Source organism: Macrotis lagotis, chromosome 3 (genome assembly GCF_037893015.1).
Source record: "Macrotis lagotis isolate mMagLag1 chromosome 3, bilby.v1.9.chrom.fasta, whole genome shotgun sequence".
Taxonomy (NCBI): Eukaryota; Metazoa; Chordata; class Mammalia; order Peramelemorphia; family Peramelidae; genus Macrotis; species Macrotis lagotis.
Window position 1 is genome coordinate 234,218,666 of NC_133660.1, and position 21,727 is coordinate 234,240,392.

A 21,727-nucleotide genomic window follows, 5' to 3' on the forward strand; every position below is an offset into this window, starting at 1 on the left:
TTTATTTGTTTTCCAATTGTATACCATAGTAGTTTCTACCTATCATTTTTTGTAAGGTTTTGAATTTTACAATTTTCCCCCCACTCCTTCCCCATCACACACAAAAGGCAGTCTGAATAATCTTTAATTGTTTCCATGCTACACATTGATCGAAATTGAATGTGTTGAGAGAAAAAATATATCCTTGAAGAAAAAATTAAATATTAGAGATAGCAAAATTATATAGTATGTAAGACAACTTTTTTTTTTTAATTGAAGGTAATAATCTTTGGTCTTTGTTTAAACTCCACAGTTCTTTCTTTGGATATAGATGATATTCTCTGTCGCAGATACCCTAAAATTGTCCCTGATTATTGCACTGATGGAGTGAGCAAGTCCATTAAGGTTGAAAAAATTTATGTGATCATACTGTATTTTGAAAAGTTCGATGGACAGGAGTAGATCTTCCATCAAAGTGGATCATTCTTGTCTTTTCCTTCACTGGGCACCCATCAGGAAGACCTCATTCTTCTCGGTCACTCATAGCTTGATTAGTTTGTATCTTATGAAATAGGAGGGGAAGGCAATCAACATCAGGCTGAGGAGGAAGACAAATGCCTCCTCAGTTTTGGGGAACCTATAGAGAATCCTGCAGAAAATGGAGTTGCCAGACCAGGCACAGACAGCTGAAAATACTGGGGATGCCAAGTAGGTTATGTGAAGTTTTACATGACTGTATATTTCTGGTGATACTACAGTTTGAAATGTGTGTGTGTGTGTGTGTCTGTGTGTCTGTGTGTCTCTGCATACATGGACATATATGTATATCAATTCTATTAAATTTTACAGAATGCAAAATTTTGTTGTCCTGTCCCTTTGGAGTTAAAGGCGGGTGCCTGAGAATGAATTGCATGTTGCTATAAAAATATTTTCCAAACTCCTAAATCTCAGCTTGAACTTCATCAAGCTTATTATAAATGCTGAAGACAACCAAAAGGACTTTTTATTGTCCTTTCTTATGTGAGGGACAAGAAGTAAATTAACAAAGGGACAGGACTATGGCTCAGATTCAATGGAATGATATTGGGGTGTTTGTTTTTGAGTAATCAGGATTAAATGACTTGCCCAGGGTCACACAGTTAGTAAGATTTAAACTCAGGTCTTCCTGACTCCAAAATGCATGCTCTATCTACTACCCTACTTTGCTGTTCCAGAATGACTTTGTCAGTGGAAAATGGAAAAGGAAGCTAATTTTGCTTCTGAATTTTCTACCAAGGAAAAGAGAGTACAGGTAATTTCAGGTTATTCTTTCAATGCATACATCTCAGAGAGGTCTTGCAGGTATGTGATGAGCTCGATCCAGAACCATATTGGAAGAGGGGAGCCATCCAGATTCCATTTGGTATATTGTATAACACTTTCAGTGATTAGGAAGCTTTTTGCTGCCAAAACCATTATTTTTGAAGCCAATATTCTCTAAGACTATAAAATATAGACTGTATAGAGCATGAACTCAGGAGCATCAAGATTACCAGTTGAACAATGGACAATGGAAGGATTTATGATGTAGATAAATAGGCAGCATTATATTACCGAGATGAAATAGAAATAATGCACTAATTGAAATAAATGTTAAAGTTCCACACTTTAGTTTTAAAAAACTCAGTTACCTAGATCTGCAAAAATGGAGTAAATTCTAACTACAAGAATGTACCAGAAAGTCAATGAGAATGAGCAAACACAATACCCTCTATATGTTGCTTAGATGAAGCAGTTGAAATAATGTTATGATGTTTCATGTGTTGAAATTAAATTAAAGCTATTTAGCAAGTTCAATTGTTAGTACAGGTGTTCTATGCCAAGTTTCTAATCAAACATTTAAAAAAAATCAGTCACATGAATAATGAGTGAGGGCGGTATGGTAAGATAACAGTCAATATGAAACAGATGAGAAATTTTCATGGCTTGATCTAATATGGCAGCCAAAAACTAGGAACATAATTTTAGACTTCATTAACTGAGGCATAGTGTCCAGTCCTGTTATCTTCTGCTGTTGTCACTTCCTCTATGGAGCATTGTGTTTTTATTTGTTTAACACATTTTAGGAGGGACATTGATATATAATGTGATTTATATGTAATAGAGTAAAGCAGTCAGTTTGGTTTGAGAAGGAGGATTGAAGTGAAGAGGATGTGGAAGGAGGGTTGGTTGAAGAAACTGGGGCTGTTTCAGCTTGGGAAGATGATTCATTAGGGGAAGTAAAGGCAAAAACAGAGTATTTGGAGGGTTTCATAGGGAAGATTAGACTTGTTTGGTCCCTGAAGTCAGAACTAATAACAGTGGGTAGTTTTATTGTAACTAAGGTTGTCCAAAAATGGAATGGGCTGTATCAGGAAAGTTAGAAACTGGATGACCACTTATCAGTGAAGTTGGTCCTGTTCAGGTAGGGTTAGATCCAATTGACCTCTGAGGTCTCTTCCAACTCTGTACTTTTTTAACCTGTCTCTGCCTCTACCTAGAACAAAGATAAGTACAGTACCAGAATTCTAGTGGAGAGCTCTCTTTGTACTTCATGTCAAAGGAACAGTCTAATTTTTTTTCCTGGAAAATTTGATTGTTTCTAGGGGCATAGGTGACTAGGTCCCTAAATCAAGGACCTATTATAAGATCATTTTGTATTTGCATATCCACTATTTTATAAGTTCCTTGAAATGGCTCTCTGAGGTAGGCAGAGTAGGTATTTTTAATCCCCTTTTAACAAATGAGGAAATTGAGGGGTTAAACAATTAGCTCAAGAGTCCCTAGCTTGTTTTTGGCAGTCAAAATTAGGACCCAGGTCTTTTGATTCCACACTCTTTCTTCTACAATAAATCCTTCTTGTATTGTGTGAATGAACCCTGGAGTTCCTTATAATTTGGGATCATTACAAAATTGAAGTTCTCTTCCCATCTAGGTGTTCTATTTGTTCTTCAGTTGTTTAGTTCTGTCTGAGTTTATATGACCTTGTGGACCATGCTAATACTGTCCACGGGATTTTCTTGATAAAGATATTAGAGTGGGTTAAGTAAACAGTGGTTAAATGAATTATCCAGGGTCATAAAGCTACTAAGTGTCTGAAGTCAAATTTGAACTGGAGTCTTCCGAACTCCAAGTCCAACCCTCTATCCCTGAGCCACCTAACTGCTAGACTGTTCTGTAAGTGCTGATTAAAAAGAGTCCCTTTCCCTGAGGGAATTATAATACTAGAAAAGTCTATCCTACTCTAGATGATCTATGGGAGAATACCTCAAGGATTGGTTAATTGACCTTTTCTGCAAACTGCAAATGAAAGAGGATGATGACTCCTGCCCTTTGTCCTCCTCTGCTTGAAACTACTATCAACTGCTTTTGGAGAGAATAGGAAGAACACCAGCATTCTAATAGTGAAGGTTAAAGTCTTAAAATCCAAAATAATTTTTTATTTTTTGAAAAGAACTTATAAATAGAGAGGCCATGTGGCCCAATGGACAGAGGGCCTTGGAGTCAGGAACTTCTGCCTTTTGGTATATAGGAGTTCTGTGATTATGGGCAAGACTCAATCTCAGTGCCCCCAGGAAATTCTTTAAATCTCTAAGCTACAGTTGGTGATCCCCATCAATAAAAAGAATGTCCTTTAGTGGGAAGGGGCCTCAGGCTCTTGGAATCAGATTAATTTAACCCCCTTACTTGGGTGATAACTTTGGGCAAATTGTATGACTGCTTTGGTACTCAGATTCATTATCAGTGGAATGGAACTAATAATATCTATATTCTCTAAGGCAACTAGATGCCATAGTGAATAGCATGCCAGGCCTGTAGACAGAAAGAACTGAGTTCAGTTCTGGCCCTAGACACTTCCTAGCTGAGTGACCCTGTACAATTCCCTTCCTCTCTGTTTGCCTCAGTTTTTTTCATCTGTAAAATAGAGATAATAATATTAACAGCACTCATCTCACAAGGTTACTGTGAGAATCAAACCAGATAATAATTGTAAAATGCTTGGCATAGTGCCTGGCAACATAGCACGCACTATGTGAATGTTACCTTATTTATTTATTCTCCACTTCACAGAATGTTGGTGAGGGAAGAGCATGGAAACCTTATTGCAAGAGTCATAAACTCTAAAGTCCTTCAACTTTCTATAAATAAGCCTATAATTAGAGATGAATTTTACATCCTACTTGCTCCATTGCTTGGAATACTTAGAAGCAATAAATTTGGCCCACTAAATGACCCACCTATCTTTTAAAATTAAATTAAAATTTTTTCCAGTTATATGTTATGATAATTTTCAACTTTGATTTTTTTGTAAGAATTTGAGTTCCACATTTTTCTACCACCTTCCCTTCCTAGCTCCTTCCTCATGACAGTGAATAATCTATCATGGGTTATATATGTACAATCATGTTTAACACATTTCCATCTTAGTTATGTTGCCACACTAAATTCATGGAGTTTGTAACCCCCTAGCCCCATTGTTCTGATCTTCTTAGTGCTGGCTGTCTGGTTCTGCAGTCTTTACTTTAATCACCTTAGAAGTTTCTAAACTGAAGCCTCCTAGAAGAAATGATTTAGGCTTGGATCATCCCTAGAAAGGAACTAGCAGAGTTCTGAGGTGTTAAAGAAAATGGGTAAGAGAACCTAGGGCCACTAAGGGCCACTATCATCCAAAGTATCTGAAGCAGGATTTGAACTTAGATCTTTCCTATTCTACACTTCTTTGCTACCTCATTGCCTTGGATATAAAAGGGACTTCATAGGCCAGCTCCCTCATTTTATATTTGAGGAACCAGAGGTCTCAGGGAATGTAAATGATTTCCCTAAATCAAATGGGAAGGAATTAACTAGCAGAAGGGGAATTTGAACCAATGTCCTCTAACTCCAGACCTTCAACTGATCCAAATTCCTATAAGGGGGTCATTGTATTATAGAAGAAAAGGAGATTGGTTGAAAATCAGAAAACCTGGGTTTGAATTTTGACTGCTGCTTGGCCCTTGTGTGTCTTTGGGCAATGTGAGTGTCTGCTTTCACATAGGTGGAGTAGGGGTCATGGTGGACTCCAAAGAGATGGCCTCTGGGGATCTCCCCCAGCTCTAAATCTGTGTTCCTCTAAGTTCCATTCTTTAGCTCCTCTTAATGGTCCCATGGGAGTTTTTATGCCATCAGTTTCCCCTCACTTCAGCTGGTTCTTCTGGCCAGTGGTGACACCCAGGGAAGGTCTTGCCACAAGCTGCATTGACAATTTTTACCGTTCTTTCCTTAGACTTACCTTAAAGTATTCAATTGTTTATCATTATGTAGCAGAGTCAAATCTAGACTCTTAAATTTTGGGTTCCTTCTGCTACATTGCCCTGACTCTCTGAAAAGAGATTACTGTCCATTAGATTATGATTTGGCTAATGCCTCTTTATCCAAAGAGCAAAAATGCAGCCAAAACCTCTTAATTTTTATTATAGAGAAAGATTGTATAATGCCCTTGGATAACCAATTGACTAAAAATGGGTCTTCAAATTTTTATTTTTGATTGTTTTTTGCTTGACAGCCAGTCAAGTCATGAAGCATTTATTAAGTGTCTTCTATGTACCAATTGTGGGGATAGAGAGAGAAAGTCAAAAACCAGTTCCAGGAACTCTCAGTCTTTTGTTTTGTTTAGCAAGGCAATGGGATTAAATGTTGCTCAAGATTATACAGCTAGTATCAAATGTCTGGGGTTGAATTTGAACTCAGATCCTCCTGACTTCAGTATTAGCTGCCCCCAAACTCTCAGCCTTAATGGTAGAGATATACAAACATACTGAACAAATTGGAAATAATTAACTGAGACATTATGGGATATTTGCAGTTAGAGGGAGGGCCTTAAGAAAACTTCTAGAGGAGGCAGAATTTTAGCTGGGATTTGAAGGAATCCATAGAAACAAGGGAGAAAATTGCAGGTATGGAGAACAGCTAGGGAAAATGCATGGGGTCTCTAGATGGTGTGACTTATCTTAGAGTAAGTGGTGAGGAATGAGATGTTAAGAAGACTGGAAAGGTAGAAGGGGTCCAGGTTTTGTAGGACTTTCAAAACCAAATAGAGAATTTAAAATATTTGATCCTAGAAATAAAAGGAAGTTGTTGGAATTGATTGAAAATGAGGGCTGATAAAGATAGACCTGGGCTTTAAAAAGATCTACTTTAGGAAGATTAGGAATGGAGTTGGGAGAGGATTGAGGCAGGAAGACACCCCCAGCAAGCTATTGCAGAAGCCCAGGTGGAGGGGCAGCTAAGTGGCACAGTGGATACCGGCCCTGGAGTTAGGAGTACCTGGGTTCAAATCTGGTCTCAGACACTTAATAATTACCTAGCTGTGTGGCCCTGGGCAAGCCACTCAACCCCACTGCCTTGCAAAAACTTAAAAAAAAAAAGCCCAGGTGGAGGTAGTGAGAGTCACTAGGTTAATAGTATAATTGAAAAGAAGAGAATGAATACAGGTGAGAAGAAGGGAGATATTCCCCCCCCCCATTTATTTTGTTGTATGTATATGTATTTTCCAGTTATGTGCAAAAGATAGTTTTTAGCATTCATCCTTTTGCAAGCTTTTGAATTCTATAGTTTTCCATCACCCTCCCTTCCTATTTCCCTCCCCATGGCAACACACAATTTAATATAGATTGTATATGTAATATTTTCCACTTAGTCAAGCTGTGAAAGAACTAGAACCAAAGGGAAAAATGAGAAAGAAAAAAATGTAAAAGAAGTTTTAAAAAGTGAACATGGTTTGTTTTGCTCCATATTCAGAATCTATAGTTTGTTCTTTGGATGTGGATGACATTTTCCTTAACAGGTCTCTTGGGGTTGTCCTTGAGCTGTGAACTGCTGAGAGGAGCTTCATCCATCATAGGTGATCATCTTACAATGTTGTAGTTTTAATGTGTACAATGTTCTCTTGGTTCTACTCACTTCACTCAGCATCAATTCATGCAAATCTTTCCAGGCTTCTCTAAAGTCTGGCAGCTCATGATTTCTTATAGAACAATAGAATTCCATCACATTCATATATCATAATTTGTTCAGCTGTTCCCCAAGTGATGGGCATCCCCTCAATTTCCAATTCTTTGCCACTACAGAAAGAACTGCTACAATTATTTTTGTACATATAGGTCCTTTCCCCTTTTTATAATCTCTTTGGCATACAGAACTAGTGTGATATTGCTGGATCAAAGGGTATATTGCTTGATTACCTTTTGAATGGGGAGAGATATTTCAAAGATTATTAATAGAGATGAAAGGGATATAAGGTATCAGTCTTTCCCTAAAGATTTTTAGTAATAAGGGAATTCATGACCTTCCTTCCTCCATCCCCAAGGTCATCCAAGGCCACTATTGGACAATGTTTATTGTTAATAAGGTGTTTTTTTTAATATTAACCTGAAATCTGCCCCCCCCCCCCCCCCCCCCCCGTAACTTGCATAGTTTCATCTCCCATGTTTAGTGCTGCCCTCTGGGGCCAAAGAAAACACACCTAATCTTTCTAGCTGAACAACCCCCAGGGATGACATAAATTTGAGAGATCCATGGGGGGCAGGGAAGGAGGAGTAAAAAATGTCCTTTCCCTCCTGTAGAATTGTTTCTTAGAATTTTTTTAAAGGACATGTTCTAACTTGGAGATTTTTTTTTTAAGGTAGCCACATAATAGGAAAGGAAACATTTCTCATCTTTATACCCTTTAGTGAATTTCTAAATTGAATGAAGAAAACTGGCATAATTTCCTGATGCTTTGCATTGATATATTTTTCATTCCCTGTGTGGGTGTATGGAGGAGGGGGTAGGGCAGGCCGTGCCTCCTGTTTCTCTACTTTTAGGCTTTGCTCAGAGTGTGTTACAAACCCACCTTACCTGAAATATGTGGAAGTGTTTACATATTTGGCACTGAATAGTTTATGAACATGGAGGTGATGATTAAATCTCTTTAGAAAAATAAGGATTTCTTGTTTCCTGTACTGAGAACAGATAGAAATTAAATTGAAACTGAGACTATTCCACTCAATAATTCAGTTCAACAATTTATTGAGGGTTTATTCGAAGTGTCTGAAGAATAAAAAAAAATGAAATATGTCCTGCCTCCTGGGAGTTTCTATTCAACCAGGAGGAAATAATGTATGGGCAGATAAATCAATTCAAGATGGATCCAAAATGAACACAAAGTAAGTCAAGGAAGGGGAGAACACATACCTTTGGGTCCTGAAAGATCTCTTGTGGGAGGTGACCCCAATGCTGAATTTGGAAGGAGACATAGAGGTAAGGAAGGGATGATTTGGGAGAAGCCTCAGCAGAGACCTGGGATCAAGAGATAGGGTGCTGTCCCAGGGTACATGGAGGAGAGCATGATTTATACCCAAACAAGAGAGCCAGTGCTTTTAGTGTCCATCTTTTATCACATCTCTCTTTCTCTCTCCCTCCCCTTCCTTCCTTTTCCCCTCCCTATTATCTTCCCTCCCCCCTCCTTACTTCTCTCTCCCCTCATCATCCCTCTTTCCCCGTCCTTCCTTCCTTCCCTCCCTTCATCCTCTCTCCATTTCTGTCTCCCTCACTCTTCTCTCTTTTCTCTTTCCCTCTCCTTCTCCTTCCCTCCCCCCCACCCTTTCTCTCTCTCTCTCTCTCTCTCTCTCTCTCTCTCTCTCTCTCTCTCTCTCTCTCCCCCTCCCTCTTCCTCTCTTCTCTTTCCCTCTCTCCCCTTTCCTTACTCTCTCCCTCTCCCTTTCATTCTTTCTGTCTTTTTATATTTTATATATGGGGGGGAAGGGTGGATTGCAGAGTAGTGCTAGAGCCATCTCCACCTGATTCTGAAACACTAAATTGTTCAGTTTTCAGGATGAAGATTTATACCTTGGAAATCTCTTACCCTTGTAACAAATTGGTATAGTTAAGCAAAACATAGCATATTAGCCAAGTCTGAAAATGTGTGACTTGCTATCACTGGTAGTCCATCACGTCTCTCTGCTGAGGGAGGGTGGTACGTTTCTCCATCAGCACTTTGAAGTCACAGGCCATGGAGGGAGATGAGTCTTCAACTCTCACCTCTGGAGTTTACTACCTGTGTGACCACTTGCAATTCATTTAATCTCCTTAAGCCCCGTTTTCCTCATCTAGGCAATGGAGGGATTAGACAAGAAAGTTTCTGAGGTCTAGGACCCTTTATGTCAATGTTGTCAAGAAACGGTTTATCTGTACATTTGCCTTTGGTGCCAATCTCCCAGGTCTTGCCTTGGCCTTTCTGCCAGTTTATTGCCTTTTGTCTCCTGGTGAGGCTTCTTTTGCTTCCCCTTCTCAAGCAAAAATGCATTTTTATTGATGCTGATAAAAAAAATCTTAAGCTTTACCACAGTAATGTACATATAATCTCCCTCATCTCCCCTTCAGAATAGTGACCCTCAGGCTGATCTCTTGATCCCAGGGCTCTGCTGAGGCTTCTCCCATACCACCCCTTCCTCACCTCTACTTCTTCCAAACTCAGCATTGGGGTCACCTCTTACAAAAGACCTTTCAGGACCTAACCAGAGGTATGTATTCTCCCCTTCCCTGAGTTACTTTGTGTTCATTTTGGATCCATCTTGTATTGATGTATTTGTCTATGTAGTGTTTCTTCCTGGTTGAGTGGAAGCTCCAAGGAGACGGAACATATTTCTGATAAGAAAAATGAGTATAAATTGCTACACTTTCCCTCAAATCTATTTCTGAAATTCCTGATTACTCTATAAAACAAAATTCTACTCCATTTTGCCCTCAGTTCTGAGTCCTCTTCCTCTCCTCCCTTTTCTCCACCCATTGAGAAAGCCAAAAAAACAAAATCCATTGCAAAAATGCATAGTTAAGCCAAACAAACTCTTGAATTAGCTATTCCCCACTCCCTTCTCAGATATGCTTCAGTCTTTATTCTAAAGAAATCACTTCTCCATCTAGAGAATGAGCAGCTTGTTTCATCAGGAATTCTCTGGAATTGGGGATGGTTGTGTTGATCAGAGTGCCAAATTGTTCTCTGGTTCTGCTGCCTTCATTTTTTTGTCAATTCATACAAATCTTCCCTGTTCTCAAAGGGAATCTCTTCAGTCTCCCAGTTTCACAGCCTTGTTGTCATTTTTAACTCATTTATACTTATCCCTTTGGCCAATCTATTGTCAGTCTTGTAATTTTTCTCCACAACACATCTCTCATATATCCTCTTCTCTACCTTCACTAGGCCATCCATCCATCCATCCATCCATCCATCCATCCATCCATCCACTTGTGGACTTACATTACCTCCCATATGGGATTACTTGCCTTAGTCCCTTAAATTCCACAACTAATCCTCCTGCCTATTGTCTTAACTCATTATAAATACATTTTCCATCTAGCTACCAAAATGGTTTTCCTAAAGTGATGGCTTAACCATGTCAGTCTCTACTCAGTAAACATCAAATGGCAGCCTATTACCTCGACCAACTCCTCCATTTGGCTTTTAGAGTTTTTTACAATCCTTCCTACCCTTCCAATCTCCCTTCCAGCCTGGATCATCCAGCCTACTGCTCAGTTTGCTCTTCTTCACATATGAGGTTCCATCTACTACCTCCATGTCTTAGGATGAAATGCAATCCCTATTTACATTTCCATCTTAGAATCTTGGACTTTCTTCTATGCTCATTTCCTATGGCTCTGCCTGGAATTGTTAGTTTTTCCTCTAAGGTTACTACCTACTCATTCTGTATGTCTTGTATTGCCAATAAGAATGTGAGTTCCTTGAGGACAGGGAAAGGAACATTTATCTTTCTTTTTTCTCCCCCAGGGTTTAGCATAGTGCCTGAGGCAGAGTAAGCCCTTTAAAAAAATATTTGGTGACTAATAAATTATTCAACCCAGAGTGTTTGGTGAGGGAGTATGCATGTGTGAGGTTCTTGGGAGAGATTTTTTCCCAAAATTGGGAAGACTTGGGCTTTATGGTTGTGAGGTAATAGACTGTTGCCATGGACTGTGGGAGCTCTTGCTCTCAGGTTCTGGGCAGACCTGCAGCCTCCATCCTATAAGAGCTGCTGCCTTGGAAGTCTGGGGACTGTTACTGAAATTGGTGCCAGTATGCCTTGGTAACTGAGAGGACCCACTCTGTTGGAGCTCTTGGTTCCTTATGCCAGCTGCCTCCCCTCTTTTTTCCCCATTGTACATGACCTGGGACATTCTCCTTCCCTCTACCCTTCATGTGATGCTCAGGATTTGAGATTGTGGAGAGAACTGGTTAGCTCTGGGTTTTGTTTTTTTCCCCTGTGAGATTATTTCAGATTTACCCTGTCTATATTTTATTTTTACATAGTTGTGGGCATGTCTTCCTTATTAGACTGGAGACCCCTTGAGAGCCTTTCTTTATAGTTAATGAATGCTTCTTGATTTGACCTCCTCTCGGTATCTAGGGATTTTCTCTGGTCAGATAACAAACAGAGTGAATGGGTGGGGTTATTTGGGAGCAGTTTTTCCCATTCTTAACTAGGCAGTAAACCACAAGGAATAGAAAAAGAGTCATCCCGGTAAGGAAAGAGAAAAGCAGAAAAGCTATAAATGTATGTGTGTGTGTGTGTGTGTGTGTGTGTGTGTGTGTGTGTGTGTGTATGTGTGTGTGTGCATCTATCTCTGTCTCCCATAGTAAGCCTTTAAGAAATAGTGCTTATAGAATGTTCCAGTATGTGAATGTTGTTTTCATATATATATATATATATATATATATACATATATATATTATGTTTTATATGAGTGTGTAAGTGTGTATATTCACTCAAGAATTAATATGTGGATTATGCCAAAGTGGAATGAGTTGCCTCTGGAAATAGAAAATTCCTTCTGATTGGAGGATTTTAATGGAAGGCTACTGGAAGAGGGTCCCCAATGATTCCATTCACAATGGCTCTCCCCAAACTACTTGCTCCGGCTATTGTTTCCCTGTCTTATATTGTCTCTGCTGCTAGAATGCAAGCTTCTTGAGGGCAGGGACTTATTCATTTTTATATTTGTCTTTCCCAATGATTAGCATAATGCCAAACATACATTGGGCTCTTCCTAAATTTTTTTTTTTATTTGTTCAAGGTTTGGATGGCAGCTTTGGGAATGTGTTGTAGAGAGAACACAAGTAAAATTGGATTAGATGTCTCACATTTCCTTTCTAATTCATGATCATAAAAAATTAGGGAAAAACCTATGTGGGTTCAGAGACTGTCCCCTTCTGGGATACCTCACACAGTCTGGGCCATCCATATCTTTGGGATTTCTCTGAGGCAGCCAAAAAGGCTGCCCTTCTTCAGTCTCAGAAAAAAAAAAAACTAACAAAAACCCAGAGAAATTGATGGCAACTTTTGTGGGTGGGATCCCTGAACCTAGAGAAGAGGGGACTCTGCCCCCATGGAGGGTAGGGCAGAGACTATAGTGGGTGAGGCTGGAGCCTTTTGGGTGTGGTTCTTTACTGAGAGGGAAGGGTTTCTAGATAAAGAATTCCAGCTGTTAGCTGCCCTTTATTGGACCTGATCCACCTTCACTGTCTCACATCTGGATCACTGGAGGGGGTGAGGGGAGAAGGTGGTGAGTGAAATGGCCCCTGGAGAGGTTTGCTCCATTTTTAGTGACCTCACTTCTTCTGCCCCAGGAGCTTTGGGATGGAATCATTCTGAAGTAGCATGGTTGACTATGGGTACAGTGGTACCCTGGGGGAGAGGGAAAAAAAACCTTTTCAGCCACAGTCCCAGAATGTGTTTGGCTAGCAAGTGGGGCCCACAGGAGGGGGATTTAAAAAAAAAAAGAGTTGGTAATAGCTAGTCAACAAACCATCGTGTTTCTGTTTGTGTGTGTTTGTGTGTGTGTGTGTTCCTTCCATGTGGGGGGCTGGGCTTGCCCAGGCTTGGGGACAAAGTGCTGAAACTTTGGAGATCAGAAGGGTACTGAGAAAAGCCCATGTCAGCTACAACTTTAAAAAGAAAAGAGAAGGGAGGGGGGAGAAGTTAATCATTCTTTGGACTAAGGGACCTTGTCCGCAACTGAATATTTGAAGTTATTTTAACCAGTAATTTGTTTGCTAGAAGTTAGCGCTTTAGGATCCTGTTAGCATCATAGTTTGAGATCTTGAAAGGCTTTTAGAGGCCATCAGATTCAACCTCCTCTTTTTTAATAGATGAACTGAAGCCCAGACTTTTTTTGGGGGGGAGGTAACAGGGAGGTTTCATTCCATGCCCCCTCCCTGTGCTTTACAAAGAACAGTATTCCCTATGAAGTCTTCCCTCGTGAGTCATGGAAGTTTCTTTGGAAGAGGACTTTTAATTGTGGATAGGTCTTGTAGGAGGCCTCCAGGAAGCCATTCTAAGCAGTGAGACCAACCTGAACGGGGGGCTTTGGGGTTGAGGGTGTGAAGGGGGCATTGGTGGTTAGGTGACATCATCATTGTGGTAAGAAAAGCCCAAACTGAAGATTGGAGTGAACATATGAGTGACCCCCAGCTCAGGATGAGTGTCTCCAGGGGCTTGCCCAGAGAAAGTAGGTTGGAGCCTGGGGCGGGGGGCGGGGGGGGGGGGGACCTGGCCCAACGCTACCTGTTCTGGGAGCAGATGTAGAGAAAGGACTGATGGCCAGTGATGTTTCACCATATCACGATAAGGAATCTCGTAACTCATACCGGAGGCTGGCAGTGCTCCTGGCTTAAAAATAGAAAGGGATGGAGATAATGACATCCATCGGGGTGTCCTACTTAAAACTTAACCCCCTTCCAAAGTTCAAACCTCTCCCCAGTTCCTCTCCAGCCACCTCCCTCCCTTCCCAGGACCTTGACAACCAGTTGGCTTCTGTGTATCATCCACTCACTTGTCCCTCCCTTTTAGTGCTGCCTTGGCCTAGGTGGCAGCCCTGCCCTCCCCCCCCTTACCTTCCCCTCACAGCTGAGAAGAGATAACAGATAATAAATCAGAAGGGGAAGAAGGCAGTAAATTTATCGAGTGCCTGCTGCCTTCTTTTCCCTTTATTCCCCCAATTTCTCTTAGTCACCTCTTAGACACTGGATGCAGATGAATTGCTGTGGGTGTTTTAATGCAGAGACTTTGTAGATGCTTATGAATATTAACTTCCTAATGCAGATAGTCTGTAAGTAGAAGCTATAACAACATCTGTTTGTCTAGGACAGCTGTTGTTACATCACTGCCTGTGTCCCATACCTTCTTTCAGATCTTAGTCTGAGAACACAGGCAGCAATATGAAAGTATTCTCTATCTGGCTGTCTCAGGTCATCACAGGACATGGATGACCCCAGTGGAGCCTGGGACCCAGAATGTAAAAATGAAGCCAATTTATATAGAGCCTAGACTATAAACACTTTTTAGTTTCCTGGTCTCTTTTGTCTTGGTTTCAGCTAAGGAACATAATAGATGAGAAACTGAATCCCAAGGCTAGCAGAATTGACTGTTTAAAAAAAAAAAAGAAAAAGTCCTTTTCTCATTATTAAGAAGTTACTATCACTCAATCTGTCAATCAATCAATATTTATTTGGGGCCTTCTATGTGCCATTACAAAGTCATTTCTCTAAGTGAAAAGGTTTTTCAGGCTGCTCTTGGCATAGGTAGAGGATAGGAAGCTGGACAGCAATGCTTGTTAAGCATCCCTGGTACCTGTCAGGCTGGTCTGTGGGAGGTAAATGGTCCCTGCTTCCCCTTCACCTACACATTAACAAAAAACATTTCTTCCAATCCTAAGACCCAGTGATGGCCTTTGCCTGGGGCAGGATGGCAGAGATATGACTGCCAGAGAGTCTTCCAAACTGGCAGATTTTTCCTTGTCAAATAGGCTTTTCAGTGCTTACAAAGCTTCTACCTAGGGGTATGTCTGGGTAAGAGAAGCCTAAAATTAGGGAACCTGTGTTCTCTTACTTGCTGTCTTGTGGCTTAGGCTCTGGTGAGATAGGGGTGGGAAGAAGTGAAGAGTAACTTTTTTTTTGTCTGACTCTGTGACTTTGGGTTCTGCTCCTTGGGCCCTCCGAGGTGGCCTGGAGGAGAGGTAGATGGGAGGCATGGGACTGAATTCTGCCTGGGGCTCTCTTGGCCCTTAGATAGGAGAGCACTGTGAGGAAGGTAGCTCTTGGTTGGGGCTTGAGAGATGCCCCTCCAAAAAACCTTTCTCTGTATCTGAACATCATGAAGAGATGAGTGAGGCATGGTATAGACACATGCAGACTTTGTGATTTTCTCTATTTAGGAAGGGGTTTGTTTTCTATTGTCTTCTTTAAGAGATCATTTTGTCCTGGAGTCCCAAAAGCATAAATCCTCTGCCCTGAATATATACACAGGATATACCCATCTTTGTAGGCCTGATCTGACTGGACTTGGCTTCAAAAATACATAAGAGTGGCCAGTACATTATTGATTGATTGGAAACTATCTCTTTTCCCAACATTGCTTTAGGTGAGGAGGGAATTGAAGCAAGTTCTGATTCATATAGAAGTGACTGAGACCATTCATGGACAAAACTGGCTGGGGTTGAGGACAATACTGTGGAGCATTTGTAAATCCCATCCATTTGAGAATGGGAAAGTGGGGGTGCCACCCAGGCCTTGGTTGGGTTGGGTTTCTATATCACTGGGTTAGGGTCATCCTGGAAGAAGTAGAAGTCCCTTTTTCAGCTAGAGAATTGGGGAGCCATAGCTTGCCTCATCTGGGGAGCTTTTTTGTTATTCATCTCTATGCTTCCAATGTTATTTCTGTCTCTGATTTTTGTAATTTGAAAAGCGGAGACAGTGTATTATAGTAGAAATCTCATAAGTGGAAGATGTGAGGGGAATTAATATTTATTAATTACTATTTATGAATAGTATATCCTGTGGTGGTAGGGGCTGTTATTTTTCTCATTTTACATTTGAGGAAACAGAGGCAAGCAGGGTTAGAAAGCTATTTAAGTGTCTGAGGCTAGACACAGAACTCAGGTTTTCCCCTTTCCAAGCCCTGGGCTTATCTGCTGTACCACTTAGTAGCCAAGGCAAGATGAGTGAGATGCTGTGTAATACAACCGCCTCCTTTAACAGTTTAGGAAACTTGGGTCCTGGTAATTTCTAAGACTTACTCAAATTCACAGAGTTAGTGAGTTTGTGGGCAGGATTTGAACCCAGATTTTCTAATTGTCTCCCAGCTGTCTCCTATTAGAAAACTAGGAGCCAGGGCAGCTAGGTGCTGCAGTGGATAGAGCACCAGCCCAGGAGTCAGGAGGACCTGAGTTCAAAATTGGCTTTAGACACTTAATAATCCCCTAGCTGTGTGACCTTGGGCAAGTCATTTAACCCCATTGCCTTAAATAAATAAAAAAAAGAAAAAACTAGGAACCAGGAGGCTTGGTGTCTCATTCTCTGTCTGACCTCCTTTTGGGTCTGTTTCTTGCCTCATTTGTAAAGTGAGGGATCCTTTTCAGCTTTGATGTTCTAGGATCCTACTGTTTCAGATTGTTCCAAACTTCTGTTGCTGCTGATCATGACTCCCGACCTTGGGATTTTCTTGGAAAAATACTGGAGTGGTTTGCCATTTCCTTCTTCTCTTTCTTACAGATGAAGAAACTGAGGCAAATACTGCTAAGTGACTTGCCCACGGTCACATAAGTGTCTGAAACAAGATTTGAATTCATGAATATAGGAGTGTTTCTGATTCCCAGCCCAGGACTCTAGCCTCTTCAAACTTCTGTAAAACACAAGAATTTAACAGTTTTAATTTTATGCATTGTAATCTAACTATCAAATTCAGTGGGACCAGAAGGAGTTTACCTCCTTCTCAAACCTGCTTTTTAAAAATTATTATTATTATTATTATTATTATTATTGCTTCAGTCTCTTTGTAGGTAGTGTCATTACTCACTCTTTAACTCTGCCCCCTTCTTTATGTTGAACATCTAGTTACTCAAGATTACTTAATTGTCTCCCTTAGGTTTTTTCCTCTCTTCTACTAGCTGAGTGCTCTTGGTGGAGTAGGGACTAAGCCATGTTTACTCTTTGAATCTCTCTCAGTGCCCAGGATGTTAAACCCTTAATAAATAATGCTGTAGAACGTCCTAGAATAATATGGAGCTAGTGGGCTCTAGGTCTGGGCCACAACCCTTGGAGAAATGCCCCTGCTTCTGAAGAGAGAGGATGCCTCTCAGCATCATCATGGGGCTGGGGAGAAAGGGCTGATGGGAAGATCCCCCAGAGCCCTGTCTCTTGGACTCCCCTGAGCTCCATTAAAATTTCCCCTCCTCTGACTGCTTGTTTCAAGACTAAATTAAGGTGCTGCATTTTAAACACTTCAAAGCCTCAGCAGTCTCTAGAACCAAGCAGGAAAACAGAAAGCATACACAAAGACATACCTGACCCTCCTTAATTCCTCCTCAAGAGAGAAGGAAAAGCCTCCTCCCCTCTTCTCCTCCAGGCTTTGATTTTCACCTGTTCTTCATAATGGAAATATCTCTGTCCTCCTTCCCTCCCTTCCCAAGGTCAAACCCTGTTGAGCCTTTCTAGCCCAGCTGGTCTTCTAGGAAGCTCTCCTGAGGACTCAGCCCACAGTGATTTGCCCTCCCTCCTTTTGATCTCTGTGGTCTATGTCACACAACTTAGTATTTGGAAATAGACTGCTTGTCTGGTCTCTTCTACCATAATGGGAGCTCCTTCAGGATGGATTATGTTGTCTCTCCTGTTGTCTTTCCAAGATCCAACATCCACCTGAGGACATAGTAGAACTCCTCCATAATTGCTTACTTATTGTCTCACAATCGATGGCCTAGAAAGTGAGAGCACTTAGAGAAAATTTCTTTGTAGTCCCCAAACCTGGTTTAGGATTTCCTGGAAAATGGCTCGAAGGTAAAGGTGGCAGGTAGGTGGTGGAGTAGATAAAATACCCAATTTAGAGTTAGAAAGATTCATCTTCCTGTGTTAAAAACCCAGCCTCAGACATTACTAGCTGTGTGGACCTAGGCAAGTCATTTAACTGTTTGCCTTAGTTTCCTCATCTGTAAAATGAACTGGAGAAGGAAAGAGCAAACCACTCTACTATTTTTGCCAAGAAGACCTCAAATGGGATTATAAAGAGCTGGACACATCTGAAAGACTGAACAGCAAAGAGAAAAGTTATTTCTCCAAGTATCACCAGGAAGTTAATGTCACAGCTAAGATTTGAACCCAAGTCTCTGGACTCTCAGATAAGTATTTTTTCCCATTTACTAAGAACTGAAGCACTATGGAGTACTTTCTCAGGCCCAGGGAAGAAGGAAGAAATAGAAGCTTTAGGACTATGTTGGAATATATAACTATTTGTACAAGGTTGATATCTCCTCAATAAAATCCTGCAAGATGGTCATGGGAAAAATTTGTTGGACTTGGGAAAACAGAGCCCTGCTGCGGGGCTTTATCTTCACACATTTACTAGCTTTGGACCTATGGGCAAATTGCTTAAACCTCTCAAAGATTCAGTTATCTCATATGCAAAATGCAATAATAACAAAAATTGCATCAGATAATTCCTTTTTTTTTTTTTTGGCAAGGCAATGGCATTAGGTGACTTGCCCAAGGTCACACAGCTAGGTAATTATTAAGTGTCTGAGGCCCATTTGAACTCAGGTCCTTCTGACTCCAAGGCCAGTGCTCTATCCACTGGCTGATCCACAGCAGCTAATTCTTGGGGCTGTGAAAAATGTACCTGGAAAACCTCAAAGTGTAGAACCCTGAAAAGCATTCTAGATTTTGAGTCTAAGTCCATGAAGAGTGAGCAGAAGTACCATGCATGTTTTTGGGAAAGCTTGATCAAGTTTCTCAGGCTTACCTCCTTCCCTTGGCCTTTGACCAGGCTTTTCTGCAAACTTGACTGAATTATGGTTCCAAGGGTGTGTGGGTGTGGGTGTGGGTACTGGATTGACCTCCCTAGAGCTATTGCTTATTTTCAGTTCTTCAAGGACCTAGGTTTTCTTTTATCCTCCCCCTTCCCTCCCCCTTAGTAAATGATGGCCGAGCCTCATACATTCTGCCTCCATGGCATCTCTGTATCCATCCACTTGCCCCTCTTGAAATGCATATACAATACTTTGCAAAACTTAAATTGCAAAATATGTCAGTTATTTTTAATATTATTGTTATTAAGACTTTGATCCTCTCTGCTGTGGGTTATAGCATCCTTGGTTTCTCTCCAACCTTGATCTCTCCTTCACTAGCTGCCAAAGCAATTTCCCTAAGGCCGACTTGTCTCTTCCCTACTCAAGACACAGAAACCAAAATAACACATCTCCTGTCCTCAAGGAGCTTGTCTCCTTCCTACCAGGGAAAGTTCCTTCCAGTTGTAGACACTTCTGTTTGTGTTGCTGAAGATCGCCTAAGCTTTTTGCTTAAGTCCCTCCAATTGATCTCTTCTGCATTGTATGTGTGAAAGGATCAAAAGTTAATCTATCAGGTGACACCTGGGAGCTCTTGTGTGTTTAAGGAAGGTGGACCTTGGTTACAGTAAACTTCTAGGAAACTTCTTTGAGTGTCAGGGATGGAGGGAGGAGTGTCTCTCTGCTTTGGACTTTGGGTAGGGAGAAAGGTGAGGCAAGTAGGCAGCTTAGCTGATAGATTGAAGTTGGAGCTAGATCTGGTTTGAATTTTGCCTCTGACAGTTATTATTAGCAGGGTGAGTGGAAAATTCAGTTGATCTTTCTCAGCTTTAGCTTGAGATATAGTGGTCTTCCTCAAAGAGGATCCTCTGTCTCCAGACTAGGGGCATTTCGTCTGGTCATCCCCCATGTCTGGAGCTCTCTCCCTCACCACCTCTGTCTCCTGACTTCCCTCAAACCCCAGACAAAGTTTAACCTTCTACGAGAAGTTTTTTCCAGTCTTTTCTACTTGTCAAGCCTCCCCTAGGTTGGTGCTCTCCAATTTACCTTGCATCTCTCTTTTTTTGTGCATGATAGCTATTTGCCTGCTCATGCCTTTCCTCATTTGACTGTCACCTCCTTTAGGTTTTTTTTTTTTAGATTTTTTTTTTTGTAAGCCAAATGGGATTAAGTGGCTTGTCCAAGGCCACACAGCTAGGTAATTATTAAGTGTCTGAGACTGAATTTGAACCCAGGTACTCCTGACTCCAGGGCCAGTGCTTTATCCACTACACCACCTAGCAGCCCCTGTCACCTCCTTTAGAGCAAGGACTGCCTTTTATCTTTGCTAAATTGTGTTACATAAAAATGGATATGTGTGAGTGTTTTGTTGATTTCCCAGGAGAGTATAAGACCTATTTCTATTATTTCTTTGTATCTATGGTACTTAGTACAAGTTCGGCATACAGAAGGTGCTTAATACATGCTCATTGACTAACATCTGTAAAACAGAAAAATGACACTTCCCTCTTAGAGTTATTGTGAAAATCAAATGAGATACTAATTGTAAAATACATTGCGAATATGAAAATGCTTTCTAAAAGCTAGTTATTATTATTATTATTTTCCCAGATGTCTTACATGTATTGGAAAACAAAGTTTACAACCCACTTTCTTGGGACATAATAATTTAAATCAAAGTATGAGGATGAACTCTGATAGAAAAGAGAGGGTAAACAGAGATTGTAGACTTTTAGGGGTTTATAGAATGAGATGACCATAGGAGGCATCTTTCTAAATCACATGACAGTCTCTCCAAATAACATTTTAATTTAATTTAATTTTAGTAAAATATTTTTTTTTAATTTATTAAAAAATATTTTGATATTTTAAACTCAACTCTCTTTTATTCATAGGAAAGTTAGGTTGTTCCAAGAGTCTAGCCTAGAGGATACATCTTACTCCATTTCTCCTTCCCAAATTAGATTAACTCACTTTTAAGTTATGAGTTGGCACAGGCATCACTTTTTTCTCCTGACTCAGGTTTGTTCTGGAAGGCTGTCTCTGAGGGGAAATTGTTTACCAGGGTTGGGTCCTTCAGTTCTCTTTCCCTACTGGTTCAGATTGTTAGGCCCTGGGGGGAAGCATGGAATGACCCAGGCCTGTTCCCCAGGGAGAACAACTGGCCTGAGAAGGATTAATGTGTACACATTCTTTCTCAGGAGATTAGGGCCCCAAAGAGATTATTCGCTACCCTTGGTTTGGCAGGAGTCGATAGGAAGCCTTGTAAATTTCCCATTTGGAACAATTAATTTGATGGATTTTTTAAAAAAAAAATCATCCTTTTTTTAGAGCTGGGGGTTTCAGAGCATTAGTACCCTCAGGCTTTGGGGAGGAGATTGTATATCTGGTTCTAGCCTAAGATTCTCTTGAGCTGCCTCCAGACAGTGTCAAAATCTTGTCTATTCATTCAATCATTCATTCAACAAATGCTTACTCAAGTTGCCTTTAAAATTTTTCTTTAAAGTTTTGAGTTCCAAATTCTATTCCTCCCTTCTTTCCCCTTCCTCTTATTCCGAAACTATAAGCAATCAAATAAAGGTTATACATGTGCAATTATGCAAAACATTTCCATATTAATCATTTTGTACAAGGAGATTTGATTAAAAGAAAAATTGAAGAAAAGCTAAAAAATAACATGCTTCAGTCTATATTCAATCAATATCAATTCTTTCTCTGGAAGCAGAGAGGATGCTTCAACATTAATCTTTTGGGATTTTCTTGAGATCATTGTATTTCTGAGAATGGTTAAGTCATTCACAGTTCTTCCTTAAACTCTATTGTTACTATGCAGCGTTCTGCCTGGTTCTGTTTACTTCACTATGCATTAGTACATGCCTAAGTCGTTTCA

At 40.6% G+C, this 21,727-nt stretch overlaps 1 protein-coding gene across 5 annotated transcripts in view; it reads left to right on the forward strand.

The window, feature by feature from the left end:
* The window catches only part of PLEKHA7 (pleckstrin homology domain containing A7), a 240,477-nt gene that overhangs the window by 10,919 nt on the left and 207,831 nt on the right, over positions 1 to 21,727 (forward strand). The gene's annotated exons all lie outside the window — the stretch shown is intronic.